Genomic DNA, 17,561 nt, shown 5'->3' on the forward strand with positions numbered 1-17,561 from the left:
TTGTGGCCAAAATTCTCATTTTTTATGTATGGCTGACCCCAGTTTCCTTCAAAATGTGGCAAGTACTGTGCTCTGGACTCCTACTGAATGATTCGAAAACAGTGGTTGATGTTACTTCATCCCTAGCCATTTTTAATCATACAACATTCCATTTGTCTGCAACACAACCAGTTTTATGAGGCTTTACAAGAAATTTCACCACCACATTGAGGTTTATGGGTGGTCTATCTGTATGGCTTTGGTTGAAATCTTCTGTGATAACACAGATGTCCCCCTCTCCAGATATCAGGATGATCTCAATGCATTCAGTATCATTAGCGCCATCAGATGCCACATCAACTTTACAGAAGGAACATTCAATAATAACTTGAGAATGAACAAAGCTATGCTCACATGAAAGAAACCATTATTTCTCATGTATTTCTCTACTTCTTTGATATGTGATATAACCCTTGTTCCATTTGAAAATCAAATATAGCGGCTTATGAAATGGCCATCTGGTTGGTAACAAACCTCACAGGTTTTCCTCCCCTGTCACCTCAACTAATTTCTTTAAAATTCTGTTTATTCACCCATTTTTCTTTGAGAAGGGTGACTCTAAACCTATTCACCACTCTGTAGATTAACCATGTTGCCTTGGAGATGTACCAAACATTTTCCTGATATTGTTATTATTAACAACATCTAGTGGGGAAACAGCTATTATTCACTGCAACACATGCATTTCCTTATGATGAAGGTGTCATACTGTGTTTACTGTATTTATTCCTCATCTATTGCTGCATAGTACTGCAGGGTGAATGGCTGTGTTGTATACCTTTAACACAATGTATATTGCGGCAACATAACATAGACTATGACAAAAATGTAACTTAGCAGTTCCACACACTTTTGAAATGGAAAGAAAACCATGATGTGCCATGATAACAAGGTAACTCAAACAGAATCACAGAACATACTAAATAGTGACCTCCAATTTTTTGAAAGTGATGCAGTTACCCAAAATCTGAAAAAAGTTCCATAAATATCCAGTCAGATCTTTATAAGAGTTCAAAGTTGTACAAAGTTTGGCAACTTGCTTTGAATTAAAATTTTACTCTTCACACAGAAAAGTGACCACAGTATCAATGAATCAGTACTGGAATAAGTCAACTCCTACAGGTGCCTGGGAGTAACAGTTTTTAGGGATACAAAATGGAATATTCTCATAGACTCAGTCATGGGTAAGGCATAGCAGTCTTGTTAAAGTGAAATGTTTATATTACCTCTCTTTGCTACATAGCATATCTCTGTATGAAATGTCTTTAGTTGTTATAAATACAAGTGTATGCAGTAAGAACTACACTGTGCATGTGTTTTATGCTGTCCCCTTTTCTTTGGGTTTCCACAACATGGCAGCTCAAGAAAGAAACTGGGTACTATTATTGTACACCTTGAGGTGGCAGTAACATGTTTGCATGTGTTGTTTGATTTGCATGTTTCATATGATATGTGAACAACTGTCTGGCACATTCTCACATGAAATTTTTGCAGCTGGAAATCTCAACTGTTTTACATGGACACAATGCATTTCCATGGCATAGAGAAACTCTGTGGTGCTGAAAATTAGACCGTATGGAAGTTTGCAGTACAAAACATATTATGTGCATCAAACTGCAAATATGAGGTATTTGTTGGTGAAGTGCAAAAAGCAGCAGCTTTGTTAGCATATGCAACAACAGCACAAATAGATGCATTTAATGCTGTGCCAAAAACACAGGACAAAGCTGATCATGCAGCGAGTCAGAACATCATTAGAACTGTGAAAACTGGAAAGACAATGGCATTACTCCCAAGTGAAATGAGTGTTGAAAAACTGGAGATTCATAATGAAAATGATGCAAATGAGTCTAAAGAACCTGCAGAAACAAGTTCTGCTGAGAGAGAACTGATAAATGGGCAACACCTGAAGAAACCAGATCATGTTATTTGAAATCATGCTGGCTGAAGTAAACAAGCCTAAAATCTGTACAGCTGCTATTGAGTCTGTGGACTATGAACAATGGAGAAAAGCAATGGAGAAAGAAATGGCTTCACTGAAGGAAAACATTATGTGGACTTTTGGAACCTCTGCCACCAAATCTTAAGCCATTACAAACTGTAGGGTCTATAGAATTACACACAAAACTGATGGTAAATTGACTGATATAAAGCAACACTAGTTGTTTGTGGATTTAGCCAACAAGAAGGTATTGACTACAATGAAACAATTAGTCCTGTTCTTAGATGTCATACAATTCAAGAAATCTTCAGTGCTGCCACAAGTGAGCATCTTCACTTGGTGCAGTTCAATTTAAATTTCCTTTTCTTAATGGATCCCTAAAAGCGGATATACATATGCAGCAGCCTGACAGATGTATTGACGGGGCTGATTAGGTATGCAAACTTCATAAAAGTTTATATGGTGTAAAACAATCTCAGGAGTGCTGGAATCAAAAGTTCAAGGACTTCCTAGAGGATCTTGGTCTTGTGGAAGGCAAGGCAGTTCTACCGAGAAGACTGCAATGATAAATTGATGGTAGTTCTGTATGTTGGTGAGGGATTAAGAAGAGGACACTAAAGTTTTCCTGAGGGAAATTTGAGATCAGTTTAAGAATGCTATAGAGCCAGTTGGATATTTCTTAAATATTAATATTATATGCCAAAAGAATGTATCAACAGAGAATATTCACAAAAGTTAAAGTAAAGACATGCTTTGATGATTTAACATAGCAGAGATAAATAATCTGTTATCTCCAAATGAGCAGTCTCTACGACCAGTTGAGCTGACCAATGTTAATCAAACGAATGTTCCATATTGTAAAGCAGTTTGCTATTTATCATATGCCTATTTATCATATGCCGTGAGTAAGCATATGGCAGAGATGGCAGAGATGGCAGAGATGGCATAGTGGTGACTTTGGTGGTGGGAGGCACACAACTGATGGCACATTGAACCATTCTGGCTGCTAGAAGCCCTGTCTTGGATGCCACATTCTGCCATGACATGCTACAGGCCAGCATTGGTGAGGTCACTATCAGAGACTTCTAGGTCCACTATGACAGCTGCTATCCTTCTTGTACATCCTCCAGTCCTCCAACCCCACCACAAACCCTCCTTCCCCCCCCCCCCAGCCCCCCCCCCAACCTGCTGCTGCACAGAGAAATTTTTCGCCGCAGCCACAGTGTCAGTAAGGATCAACCACCGTGCAACGTAATACGTAAGTTCAGCAGACTGCCACTAGAAATAAGGGTACCCTACTGGATGAAAAAGACGGCACTGTGATTACTTTGGTGGTGGGGGACATGCAACTGGTTGAACACAGGGCCATCCTTCCTGCTAGAAGCATAGTCTTCAAGGTTACATTCCGCCACGCCATGCTAGAGGCCAACAGTGGCAAGGTCACTATCACAGAACTCGACGTCCCCATAGTGTGACAGCTGGTATCATATTTGTAATCCCTCAAGTCCTCCAATAACCCCCCCCCCCATACCACCACACACACATGCACACACGCACACACTGGTGCGCAGAAAAGTTCTTTTGCCACACACACAGCATCAGTAAGGTTCGACAACCGTGGCACATAATAGGGAAGATTAGCAGACTGCTACTGTAGGCCCAGGTACCCAACTGGATGCCAAAGATGGTGCTGTGGTGGCTTTGGTGGTGGGGGACATGCAACTGGCTGCACATAGGGCCATCCTGGCAACTATCACAGACATCCATGTCCCAGTACTGAGGCAACTACTGTGCTACTTGTACATTGTCCAGTTCTCCAAAAACACCCCTCAACCCTCACTACTGCACAGACAAATTCTTTGTGGTAACTTTGGTGGTGGGGGACACACAACTGATGGCACGCTGAGCCATCCTGATGCTAGAAGCCCTGTCTTTGAGGCCACAATCTGCCATGAAATACTACAGGGCAGCAGCACCGAGGTCAGTATCACAGAACTCCAGGTCCCAATACTGAGACAGTTACTGGCATACTTGTACATCACCAAGTCCTTGAAAATGCCACTCTCCCCACACTGCTGCACAGACAAGTTCTTTGGCCGCACACACAGTTTCAGTAAGGATCAACCATCGTGGCGCCTAACAGGGAAGTACAGCAGACTGCCACTGTAAACCCAGGGTCCCTACTGGATGCAAGAGATGGCACTGTCGTGACTTTGGTTGAGGGGGACACGCAACTGGTCCCACACAGGGCCATCCTGGCTGCTAGAAGCCCGATCTTCAAGTTCACGTTCCACTGTGACATGCTACAGGCAAGGAGTGGTGAGGTCGCTATCACAGACATCCAGGTCCCAGTACTGAGACACCTATTGTCTTACTTGTACATCATCCAGTCCTCCAAAATCCCCCATCCACACATGCCTGCTGCCAGACAAGTAGTTTGTGTGACATTGCTGGTGTGTGATATGCAACTGGCAGCACACAGGGATTTCCTGGCTGCTAGAAGCCCTGTCTTTCAGGGCCCTTTCCACCATGACATGCTAGAGCACTGCATTGGTGACGTCACTATCAGAGACTTTGAGGTCGACTATGACAGCTGCTATCCTACTTGTACATCCTCCAGTCCTCTAACCCCACCACAACCCCCCCTCCCCCCCTTGCTGCTGCACAGAGAAGTATTTTTGCCACACCCAAAGCATCAGTAAGGATCAACCACCATGCCACCTAATAAGAAAATTCAACAGGCTGCAACTGTAAACTCAGGTAACTTACTGGATACCACAGAAGGCACTGCAGTGACTTTGGCGGTGGGAGACACACAACTGGCCACACACAGGGCTGTCTTGGCAACTAGAATCCCCGTCTTCGAGGCCATGCTCTGTCATGACATGCTACAGGCCAGTAGTGGTGAGGTCACAATCACCGACACCCAGGACCCACTACTAAGACAGCTACTGGGCTATTTACACATTGTCCAGTCTCCGAAACACCTGCCCCCTCACCCCAACTGCTGCACAGACAAGTTCTTTGTGTAGCTTTGGTGGTGGGTGATACGCAACTGGTGGCTCACAGGGAATTCCTGGCTGCTAGAAGCTCTGTCTTACAGGCCCCTTTCCGCCATGACCAGCATTGGTGACGTCATTATCAGAGACTTCAGGGTCATCTGTAACAGCAGCTATCCTACTTGTGCACATGAATCCTACTTTTACAACCTCCAGTTCTCCAACACCACATTTCCCTCTCCCGCCCACCTGTCACACACTGCAGCACAGGGAATGTTCTTTTGGCGCACCCACAACGGCAGTAAGGATCAATTACCATGACACCTAATAAGGAAGTTCAGCAGTCAGCCACTATAGAGGTAGGCACCTTACTGAATGATCCATGTTCAACGATGATGTACTGGAGACCAGCGATGCAAGGTCACTAGTCACTATAATATACATCCTTGTCCCGATACTGTGACAGCTGCTATCCAGTCCTCCAGCCACCACCCCCATGCTGTGGCTGCACAGACCAGTTATTTTGCTGCACCCACAGTGTCAGTAAGGATCAACCACTCTGGCACCTAACAGAGAAGTTCAGCTGCATGCCACTGTATACCAAGGTGCCCTACTAGATGCTACAGACAGCACGGTAGTGACTGGTTGTGAGGGACATGCAACTGATTGCTCACGGGGCCATCTTGGCTGCTAGAAGCCTGGTCTTCGAGGCCATGCTCCACCATGACATGCTCCAGGCCAGCAATGGTGAGGTCACTATCACAGAAATCGTGGTCCCAGTACTGAGACAGCTATTGGGCTACTTGTTCGTCATCCAGTCCTCCAAAACCACTCCTCACTATTGCCTAGACAAAATTTTTGTGGTGACTTTGGTGGTGGGGGCACACAACTGATGGCACACTGAGCCATCCTGGCTGCTAGAAGCCCTGTCTTTCAGGCCCCTTAATGCCATGAAATGCAAGAGCCCAGCATTGGTGACATCACTATCAGAGACTTTGAGGTCATCTATGACAGCTGCTATCCTACTTGTACACATGTATCCAACTTTTACAACACAAGTCCGCCAACACCACCTTTCCCCTCTTCCCCCCCCCCCCCCCTTACCCACATGCTGCAGCACAGGGAACATTCTTTTGCCACTCCCATAGCGCCATAAGGATCAATTACCATGGCACCTAAGAAAGAAGTTCGGCAGTCAGCCACTATAGAGCTAGGCACCTTACTGGATGCCAGAGATGGTGCTATGGTGACTTTGGTGGTGAGTGACACGCAACTGGCAGCACATAGGGCAGTCCTGGAAACTAGAAACCCAGTCTCCGAGTCCACGCGTAACAATGACGTGCTGCAGGCCAGTATTGGCAAGTTCACTATCACATACATCCTGGTCCCCGTCCTGAGGCAGCTGCTGTCTTACTTGTACATCCTTCAGTCCTCCAGCCCCCACCCCCATGCTGTGGCTGCTCAGACCAGTTCTTTTGCTGCACCCATAGTGTCAGTAAGGATCAACCACTCTGGCACCTAACAGGGAGGTTCAGCAGAATGCCACTGTATACCAAGGTGCCCTACTAGATGCCACAGACAGCACGGTAGTGACTGGTTGTGGGGAACAAGCAACTGATTGCTCACGGGGCCATCTTGGCTGCTAGAAGCCCGGTCTTCCAGGCCATACTCCACCATGACATGCTCCAGGCCAGCAGTGGCGAGGTCACTATCACAGAAATCGTGGTCCCAGTACTGAGACAGCTATTGGGCTACTTGTTCGTCATCCAGTCCTCCAAAACCACTCCTCACTATTGCATAGACAAAATTATTGTGGTGACTTTGGTGGTGGGGGCACACAACTGATGGCACACTGAGCCATCCTGGCTGCTAGAAGCCCTGTCTTTCAGGCTCCTTAATGCTATGAAATGCAAGAGCCCAGCATTGGTGACATCACTATCAGAGACTTTGAGGTCATCTATGACAGCTGCTATCCTACTTGTATACATGTATCCAACTTTTACAACACAAGTCCGCCAACACCACCTTTCCCCTCTTCCCCCCCCCCCCCCCCCCCCCCTTACCCACATGCTGCAGCACAGGGAACATTCTTTTGCCACTCCCATAGCGCCATAAGGATCAATTACCATGGCACCTAAGAAAGAAGTTCGGCAGTCAGCCACTATAGAGCTAGGCACCTTACTGGATGCCAGAGATGGTGCTATGGTGACTTTGGTGGTGAGTGACACGCAACTGGCAGCACATAGGGCAGTCCTGGAAACTAGAAACCCAGTCTCCGAGTCCACGCGTAACAATGACGTGCTGCAGGCCAGTATTGGCAAGTTCACTATCACATACATCCTGGTCCCCGTCCTGAGGCAGCTGCTGTCTTACTTGTACATCCTTCAGTCCTCCAGCCCCCACCCCCATGCTGTGGCTGCTCAGACCAGTTCTTTTGCTGCACCCATAGTGTCAGTAAGGATCAACCACTCTGGCACCTAACAGGGAGGTTCAGCAGAATGCCACTGTATACCAAGGTGCCCTACTAGATGCCACAGACAGCACGGTAGTGACTGGTTGTGGGGAACAAGCAACTGATTGCTCACGGGGCCATCTTGGCTGCTAGAAGCCCGGTCTTCCAGGCCATACTCCACCATGACATGCTCCAGGCCAGCAGTGGCGAGGTCACTATCACAGAAATCGTGGTCCCAGTACTGAGACAGCTATTGGGCTACTTGTTCGTCATCCAGTCCTCCAAAACCACTCCTCACTATTGCATAGACAAAATTATTGTGGTGACTTTGGTGGTGGGGGCACACAACTGATGGCACACTAAGCCATCCTGGCTGCTAGAAGCCCTGTCTTCGAGGCTACATTCCACCCTGACATACTACATGCCAACAGCACCGAGGTCACTATCGCAGACCTGCAGGACCCTGTAATGAGACAGTTACTGGCGTATTTGTGTATCGTCCAGATGTCCAAACCCCCTCCCCCCACACTGTTGTACAAAGAAGTTCATTTGCCACACCCAGAGAGTGAGTAAGGATCAACTACTGTGTCACCTGACAGCGATGTTCAGCAGACTGCCACTGTAAATTCAAGTAACTTACTGGGTACCAGAGATGCCACTGAGGTGTCTTTGGTGTTCGGGGTCATGCAACTGGCTGCACACAGGGCCATCCTGGCAACTACAAGCTCAGTCTTTCACGCCGTGCTCTGTCATGACGTGCTAGAGGCCAGCAGTGGTGAAGTCGATGTCACACACCAAGTCCCAGTACTGAGGCTGCTATTAACCTAATTGTACAGTGTCTAGTCCTCCGAAATACCTCTCCCCCCGCATTGCTCTACAGACTAGTTCATTCCCGCACCCACAGTGTCAGTAAGGATCAACTACCATCACTCCTAATGAGCAAGTTCAGCAGACTGCCACTGTACACCCAAGTCTCGCCTTGATGCCAGGGATGATGCTGTGGTGACTTTGGTTGCGGGGGACATGCAACTGGCTGCATACAAGGGCATCACTGCTACTAGAAGCCCAGTTTTCGTGGCCACGTTCTGCCACAACGTGCTACAGGCCAGCTGTGGTGAGGTCACTATCACAGATATCCAGGTACCGGTACTGGGGCTGCTATTAACCTACTTGTACATCATCCAGTCATCCAAAAAACCCCTTCCCCCCTAACTGCTGCACAGACAATTTATTTTTCCCCACGCACACACTGTCATTGTGGCTCCTAATAGAGAACATCATCAAACTGCCACTTTAAACCCCGGGGGCCTACTGGATGCCAGAGACAGCACTGTAGTGACTTTGACAGTGGGGGTCAAGCCACTGGTTCCACACAGGGACATCCTGGCTGCTAGCATGGTCTGCAATGCCATGTTCCGCCATGATGTGGTAAGCCCAGCAGTTGCGAGGTCACTATCACAGACATCCAGGTCCCAGTACTGAGACAGCTACTGGGCTACTTGTACATCATCCAGTCCTCAAAAATCACCACTCACCCTACACTACTGCACAGACAAATTCTTTGTGGTGTTTTGGTGCCGATTGATATGTAACTGGTGGCACACAGGGATTTCCTGGCTGCTAGAAGTCCTGCCCCTTTCCGCCGTGACTTGCTAGAGGCCAACATTGGTCAGGTCACTATCAGAGACTTTGAGGTCGACTATGACAGCTGCTATCCTACTTGTACATCCTCCAGTCCTCCAACCCCACCACATACAACCCGCCCTCCCCCCCCCCCCCCCCACCTCTTTGCATCTGCACAGAGAAGTATTTTTCCCATACCCACAGCATCAGTAAGGATCAACCACCGTGTCACCTAATAAGAAAGTTCAGCAGACTGCCACTATAGACACAATTACCCTACTGGATAGCAAATACGGCCCTGTGATGAAGTTGGTGGTGGTAGACACACAACTGATTGCTCACAGGGACCTCCTGGCTGCTAGAATCCTGATCTTCAAGGCCAGGTTTGGCCATGATGTGCTACAGGCCAGCAGTGGTGAGGTCACAATCACAGACATCGAGATCCCACTACTGAGACAGCTACTGGGCTATTTGCACATTGTCCAGTCCTCAAAACACTCTCCCCCCCCCCCCCCCCCCCACACCACCACCCCCTACCTCAAGTGCTGCACAGATAAGTTCTTTGTGGTGACTTTGCTGGTGAGTGATATGCAACTGGGGGCACACAGGGATTTCCTGGCTGCTAGAAGCCCTGTCTTTCAGGCCCCTTAATGCCATGAAATGCAAGAGCCCAGCATTCGTGACATCACTATCAGAGACTTTTAGGTCATCTATGACAGCTGCTTGTATACATGTATCCAACTTTTACAACACAAGTCCGCCAACACCACCTTTCCCCTCTTCCCCCCCCCCCCCCCCCTTACCCACATGCTGCAGCACAGGGAACATTCTTTTGCCACTCCCATAATGGCATAAGGATCAATTACCATGGCACCTAAGAAAGAAGTTCAGCAGTCAGCCACTATAGAGCTAGGCACCTTACTGGATGCCAGAGATGGTGCTATGGTGACTTTGGTGGTGAGGGACACGCAACTGGCAGCACATAGGGCAGCCCTGGAAACTAGAAACCCAGTCTCCGAGTCCACGTTCAACAATGACATGCTGGAGGCCAGTATTGGCAAGTTCACTATCACATACATCCTGGTCCCCGTCCTGAGGCAGCTGCTTTCCTACTTGTACACCCTTCAGTCCTCCAGTCCTCCAGCCCTCCACCCCCATGCTGCTGCTGCACAGACCAGTTCTTTTGCTGCACCCATAGTGTCAGTAAGGATCAACCGCTCTGGCACCTATCAGGGAGGTTCAGCAGAATGCCACTGTATACCAAGGTGCCCTACTAGATGCCACAGACAGCACAGTAGTGACTGGTTGTGGGGGACAAGCAACTGATTGCTCATGGGGCAATCTTGGCTGCTAGAAGCCCAGTCTTTGAGATCATGTTCCATCATGACATGCTCCAGGCCAGCAGTGGCGAGGTCACTATCATAGAAATCGTGGTTGCAGTATTGAGACAGCTACTGGGCTACCGGTACATCATCCAGTTCTCCAAAACCACCCCTCAACCCACACTACTGCAATAGACAAATTTTTTGTGGTGACTTTGGGGGCGGTGGGGACACACAACTGATGGCTCACTGAGCCACCCTAGCTGCTGGAAGCCCTATCTTCCAGGGTAAATTCCACCGTAACATACTACAGGCCAACAATGCCGAGGTCACTATCACAGACCTCCAGGACCGGTTACTGAGACAGTTACTAGCGTACCTGTGTATAATCCAGACGTCCAACCACCCCCCTCCCCCTCTTCCCCCACACTGCTGCACAACGAAGTACTTTTGCCGCACCCACAGAGTCAGTAAGGATCAACTACTAAATCACCTAACAGGGATGTTCAGCAGAGTGCCACCGTAAACTCAGGTCACTTACTGGATACCAGAGATGCTACTGAGGTTTGGTTGCAGGGGACATGCAACTGGCTGCATACAAGGGCATCATTGCTTCTAGCAGCCCAGTCTTTGAGGCCACGTTCCGCCATGACTTGCTACAGGCCGGCAGTGGCGAGGTCACTATCACAGATATCCATGTCCCAGTACTGAGACAGCTGCTGGCCTACTTCTACATCCTCCAGTCCTCCAAAACCCCCCTTCCCTCCTAACTGCTGCACAGACAAGTTCTTTTGCCCATCACACACAGTGCCATAGTGGCTCCTAATAGAGAACATCAGCAAACTGCCACTTTAAAGCCTGGGGGCCTACTGAATGCCAGAGACGGCACTGTAGTGACTTTGATGGTGAGGGGTCATGCAACTGGTTCCACACAGGGCCTGCTGGAAGTGCGGTCTGCAAGGCTGTGTTCCGCCATGATGCGCTACAGCCCAGTATTACCTCTCCCCCCCCCCTCGTCTCCCCCCCCCTCCCCCCTCACACACTGCAGCATAGAGAAATGTTCTTCTGCTACACCCACAATGTCACAGACATTGAGGGTCTTGGTACTGAGACAGATACCCTACTGGGTGCCAAAGATGGCAGTTTGATGACTTTGGTGGCAGGTGACAGGCAACTTGTGGCACACAGGGCCACCCTGCCAGCTAGAGGCCCAGTCTTTGAGGTCATGTACCACCATGGAGTGCTAGAGGCCAGCAGTGGTGAGGTCACTATCAGACATATCCAGGTCCTGGTGCTGTGGCAGCTGGTATCCTACTTGTACATTCTCCAGTCCAGTATTACCTCTTCCCCCCCCCCCCCCCCCCCCATCTCCCACACACACACACTGCAGCACAGAGAAATGTTCTTCTGCTGCACCCACAGTGTCAGTAAGGATCAACTACCATGGCATCTAGTAAGCAAGTTCAGCAGACTGCCACTGTAGAGCCAGGTACCCTACTAGATACCACAGATGCACTGTGGTGACTTTGGTGGTGACAGACATGCATCTGGCTGCACATAAGGCCATCCTGGCTACTAGAAGCCCAGTCTTTGAGGCCACGTTCCACCATGTCATACTGGAGGCCAGGAGTTGTGAGGTCACTACCACAGACTTCGACGTCAATTGTGACAGCTGCTATCATACCTGTACATGGACCAGTCTTCCCCCACCCCCCCCCCTCCCCTGTCCCCCCAGCTGCTGCTGCACAGACAAGTTCTTTTGCTGCATTGCTGCACTCACAGCATCAGTAAGGATGGAACCTAATAAGGAATTTCAGCAGAATGCCACTATAGACCAGGTATCCTACTGAATGGCAGAGGTGATGCTGTGATGACCTTGTTGATGGGGGACACTCAACTGGTGGCACACAGGGTCATTCTGGCTGGTAGAAGTCTGGTCTTCGAGGCCATGTTCCGCTATGATATGCTGGAGATCATCAGTGGTGAGGTCACTATCACAGACATCAAGGTCCTGGTATTGACAGGGCTATTGTCCCACCTGTACATCTTCCAGTCCTCCAACTGCCACAGATAAATGTAGCATTTTGGTTCTGAAGGCAGAGTGTGGACAAATGTGGCCACACAGCTACCTGTAGATAACACAGCTCCCACAGCTGTTCTCACACTGAGGTATTCCTGCAACAGTCTCAGGCAGACTGCCATCACATTCACGAAGACCTGCACCCACAAGGTTTCGGCCACGAAGGGCTGGGCTGTACGATGCACACACAGCCTGAGGATCTGATCGAAATGAGTCAGCTGCTCACAGAGGTGTTCACGGGCCTTTCTGGACAGGAGAAGTGCATGTGGCTGAGCCAGGCGTTTCAGAGGGGGCAGTGGGGTAGCTGTTCGCACCAGCCTCAGACAGTCTGCCAATCACATTCATGAAGACCTGTACCCATGAGGTGATGGCTACGAAGGGCTGGGCTGACAAGGTGCACACACAGCCTCAGGATGTGATCAAAGTGAGTCAACTGCTGACTGAGGTGCTCTTGAGCCTTGTTGGACACCAAAAGAACAAGAAGCTTATCTAGGTACCACAAGAGGCGGCAGTGGAGGAGCTGTGGGTGGGCACCACCCTTAGGCAGGCTGGCATCTGGAGGCTGGCACTGGGCAAATCACTATCATAAACATCGAGGGTCCAGTACTGCGCCAGCTGCTGGCCTACCTGTACATCCTCCAAGCCCCCCCCCCCCCCCCCCACCACCTCTCACTCCCCACCCCCTGCCCTGGAAGGCAGAGTGTGAGTAGGAGGTGGCCGCGCAGCTGAACGTGGAGACTGCAGTTGCCACAGCTGTTCTCACAGTGAGGCACTCACCTACCTGCCTTAGGCATACTGCCATCACATTCATAAAGGCCCACACCTATAAAGTAATGGCCATGAAGGGCTGGACTGATATGGTGTTCAGACAGCCTGAAAATGTGACTGGAGTGAGTCGGCTGCTCATTGAGGCACCAGGAGCTCTTCTGGACAGGAGGAGGGCAAGAGGCTGATCCAGCCATCTCAGGATGGGACAGTGGAGGAGTTTAAGTTGCTGCTAGTGGCAAGGGCAGACTTGGGGTCAAGAGAGGAGGCCTTACACAGCAGGACTGCTTGCACTGGGCAGCAGCCACAGAACACGTGAAGGCAGTGAGGTGCCTGGTAGAGGGCAGAGCAGTGGTGGACACAGGAACAGACGGCAGAACACACTGCAGCATTTTGCCACTCTTGTATCTCTGGTTTGGCTGCTGACAGCATGTTCTGCTGACATTGGCACTAGGAATGTGGACAGATGGATGCCTTGCATTGGATGGCAGGGGGAGGCCATGCAGAGGTGGCAACTGTCCTGCCTTGGACAGGGGCCAACAGGTTGGCCAGAACTAACAGCGGGGCACCTCCTTGGACCTCATCTGGCACAAAAACCACTAGCAGCTGATAGAGGTGACGTCCTGAAACTTGCAGCCCAACATACATCTGTGGAATAAAGTGGAAAGAGTTTCTTCACATAAAAATATCAAAAAATATATAAAAAACTATTTCAGCTTTACTCCACAGATGTACATTGGGCTGCAAGCTTCATGAGAGTATTCCTGTCAGCTGCTGGTGGCAGCTGTGCCTGGTGATGTACAAGGTAGTGTCCCCACTATTATTTTTGACCACACTGTTGGCCCTGCCTCGAGCGACGCAATCTCCATCTCTGCATGTCTACATGCCCCCCCCCCCCCACCCCCTCCCTTCCTTGCCAACCAATGCACTGCCATCCATTTGCATGGCTAGTTATGTACTTCATACCCAATGACACTGAACCTTTGACATATTTTTTACCAAAGGCCAATGATTCTCTTGAGGATTCTCTAAATATTTTGACACATGACTGACCACAGACGGAAGACTTGAGATATATACTGATGCTGCTTATGCCACTGATCCAGCAACTCACTGCTCAGTTAGTGGAGTAATTACTTTGATACATCGATATGTTTATGTTGCAATAATATTTTTCTTATGTGTATTCTTTCTTTTGTCACTATGATCTTTGTCGTACTTGTAACTCTGATTTTTGGGCGCGTAAGCGATTATTAGTTTGTTAGAGAGTCGGACCTTGAGAAAGTCAAGTCTTGGACGTCATGTTGGAAAGACGCATAACGTAGTCAGCTTATAAAATGTGAACTTTAACAGTGAGGATAATGTTTTCAAGTATGTTTTGTATTGTGAAGTGATGTTTTGTATGTTACGTGATATTGCAATAAAAGCCATTAAAAGGAAGTGTAACTTAAATTCGGAGTGCTGATTACTTTTTTTTTTTACATCACCATTGTCCTGCAAAAGTGTAATCTTCGAAAATGGTTTGTAAAACACATCTACAAAACTTTTGAATATAGCAGAATAAAACCTAAGCGTCTTTGCATCCGAGCTTGGAATCATCACCACCTAGATTTTCGACGATTGAGCCATGATTTTACGAGACCAGCGTGGGAAACACGAAAAGATGAATGCCTAGTTTATTCATTATTACATGAAATGACTTTATTAACTGTGCTCTAATGACACCTGCCACATAATAACTTTGTTGTTACCTGAAAATGCAGTATTTAGCAGCGTGAGCAACACCACAATCATTATTAAATTTTGACCTTTGTTGTGGTAGATGTTAGACAGTGAAGGGGCAAGAGAAGCAATATGGCTATGAAAACTCTATGAAAAAATTTCCCAACTGGAGAGTGTTCATTTTGTTTTTGTTGATAAAGCAAGTGCCGACCGAGCGAGGTGGCGCAGTGGTTAGCACACTGGACTCACATTCAGGAGGACGACGGTTCAATCCCGTTGGCCTGATTTAGGTTTTCCGTGATTTCCCTAAATCGCTTCAGGCAAATGCCGGGATGGTTCCTTTGAAAGGGCACGGCCGATTTCCTTCCCCATTCTTCCCTCATCCGAGATCCGAGCTTGCGCTCCGTCTCTAATGACCTCGCTGTCGATGGGACGTTAAACACTAATCTCCCCCCCCCCCCCCCCAAAGCAAGTGCCATTAAACTGGCCAAAAACTCTGAATTGCACAAGAGATCAAAACACATTGACATACATATGATCTACGTCTGTGAGAAAATTCAAGAAGGCCAGTTAGCTATTGGACTTGTACCTGGCAATAAACAAATTGCAGATATTCTCACCAACATAATGCCACATGTTCAACTTGAATATTTAAAATCATTAACTGCAATGTGTCTAGTACTATTTTTAGCAATATCAACATTTGGGGGATGTGCTGAAGTGAAATGTCTGTCTTTTCTGTCTATACAATGCCCTTTGTTATTTCCTAAATACAGATGTCATGCTTTAAGAACTATTCCATGTGTGTGCTTTAAGTGGTACCATTCTTTGAGTTTCTACAATAAGTCTATAAAGGACACTGCTTACAAAACACTTGTGCATCACATCTTACAATGAACCCCTTGAGTGGAAGCTCGCAAAAGGCTAATGATATTTACGTCATTTGAAACCGCACATATTATCTACCATCTAACCACAATATTGGCTTCTAATGGCAACAGAGGGCAGGACTGAAGGCATACAATGAGCTCAGATAAGGCTGTGGAGCATAGTTGAACCGTGTAGCTGATGAGGTGCTACAGTGTTAGTAGTGTTCATACAAAGCAGAGCAATGGCAACACTAAACAGACCAAACTTTGCATTATATCTACAACAACAGTTGCCAAAGTTAACATTTCATCAGAAAAGAACCCAAGGAATTTTGTAGAGTGAGAAAGAAGTAGCAGATCAAAGGTTAGCCTTTCTGCAAGATGAGTCAGTGGAATGTGCGATGTCATATACGCTTGACTGTGCAGACAATGTAGATGAGGAGTACAATGATGATGATGACACATGCTTAAAAAGTGAATGTGATACTGAAACAGGTGTTGGGCCAAGTAGTTTATCATCGTTGTCAGACAGGGAGCCACAAATCCTGTCTCCCATGAAATATAGTAAAGGACAATTCTTGTACAAGGAGCAGTTACTAAACATAATTACCCGCAGCATAGCAAAAAAAAAATTATGAACAGATTTTGAATAAGTGCACAGCAATATGACCACATAGTGCTTAAGAAAAACTATGGATTTTCAAGGGAGAAGAAAGTGCACTTGTTACAAAAACTGGTGTTTTTTGGCATTTCAAGGATGATAGATACAATTTACAGGATGGGCAGACCTATAACATTATGCACATATAACATTATGCACATCAAACTGCACATGATATATATTACAGTGATTTCAAGGGAAGCAGTGGGTGTTTGCATAAATTGAAACAGCGCTACAGAATCAGAAGACAGAAGATAACAAAATGTCAAACAAAGCACCAATTTGACAATGCACAGCAGACTGTGGAACTGACCCAAAATTTTTTTTAGATGAGATAAACAAACTTAACCAATTGTTCAGTAAAGAGTTTGTTTTCAGCTCTGACCAATTGGGATTTGAAGTGGAAATGCATGAGATTAAAAGCCCTGGGAATTAGAGGTACTGAGAGAGTTGTATCAAGTTGAACTAACATCAATGCCTTAACAAATTCAAATACAATTATGGTAACTGTTCATCTGGATGCTAAATTGACTGGAAAGTTATTTATTGTGCTGCAAGTAGTTGGAGATGCTCTGCCTCCTATGATTGTTTCTTGTGTATGTGATCTCGCAAAGGCAGAAGGAAATATTTATGTCACAGCAAACAAGACTGGGAAAATGGGTGTAGGAGAACTACAACTATGGTATGAACACTGCTTTTGGCCAAGAGCTAGTCAAAATAACTTGCTTTTGCTTGATTCCTTGATTCCTGGTCTGTGTACAAAAATCATTCTCCTTTAGAGCAAACTATCTCTTCTGAAAAGTGTGTGACACTGCAATCCACACCACTTGGAACAACTGGCCAAACACAGTCTCTGGATCTTTGTTTTTTTCCATGTGTGTAAAATATATTACCACACTATCTGCAGCTACACCTTAAAAGATAGCCAGTTGGAGCTTATGCTCCATGACAGACTGTGTCGCATTCTGTCTGATGCCACCACATTCCATCAGTTGTCTTCACCCTGTTACACCAATATATGCATTCTTTAAGGGTGGATATGTAGCTGAACATCTTGCACTGTTTGCACCTCCCAAGTAGTTCACCT

The sequence above is a fragment of the Schistocerca nitens genome, chromosome 6 (assembly GCF_023898315.1).
Source record: "Schistocerca nitens isolate TAMUIC-IGC-003100 chromosome 6, iqSchNite1.1, whole genome shotgun sequence".
Classification (NCBI taxonomy): Eukaryota; Metazoa; Arthropoda; class Insecta; order Orthoptera; family Acrididae; genus Schistocerca; species Schistocerca nitens.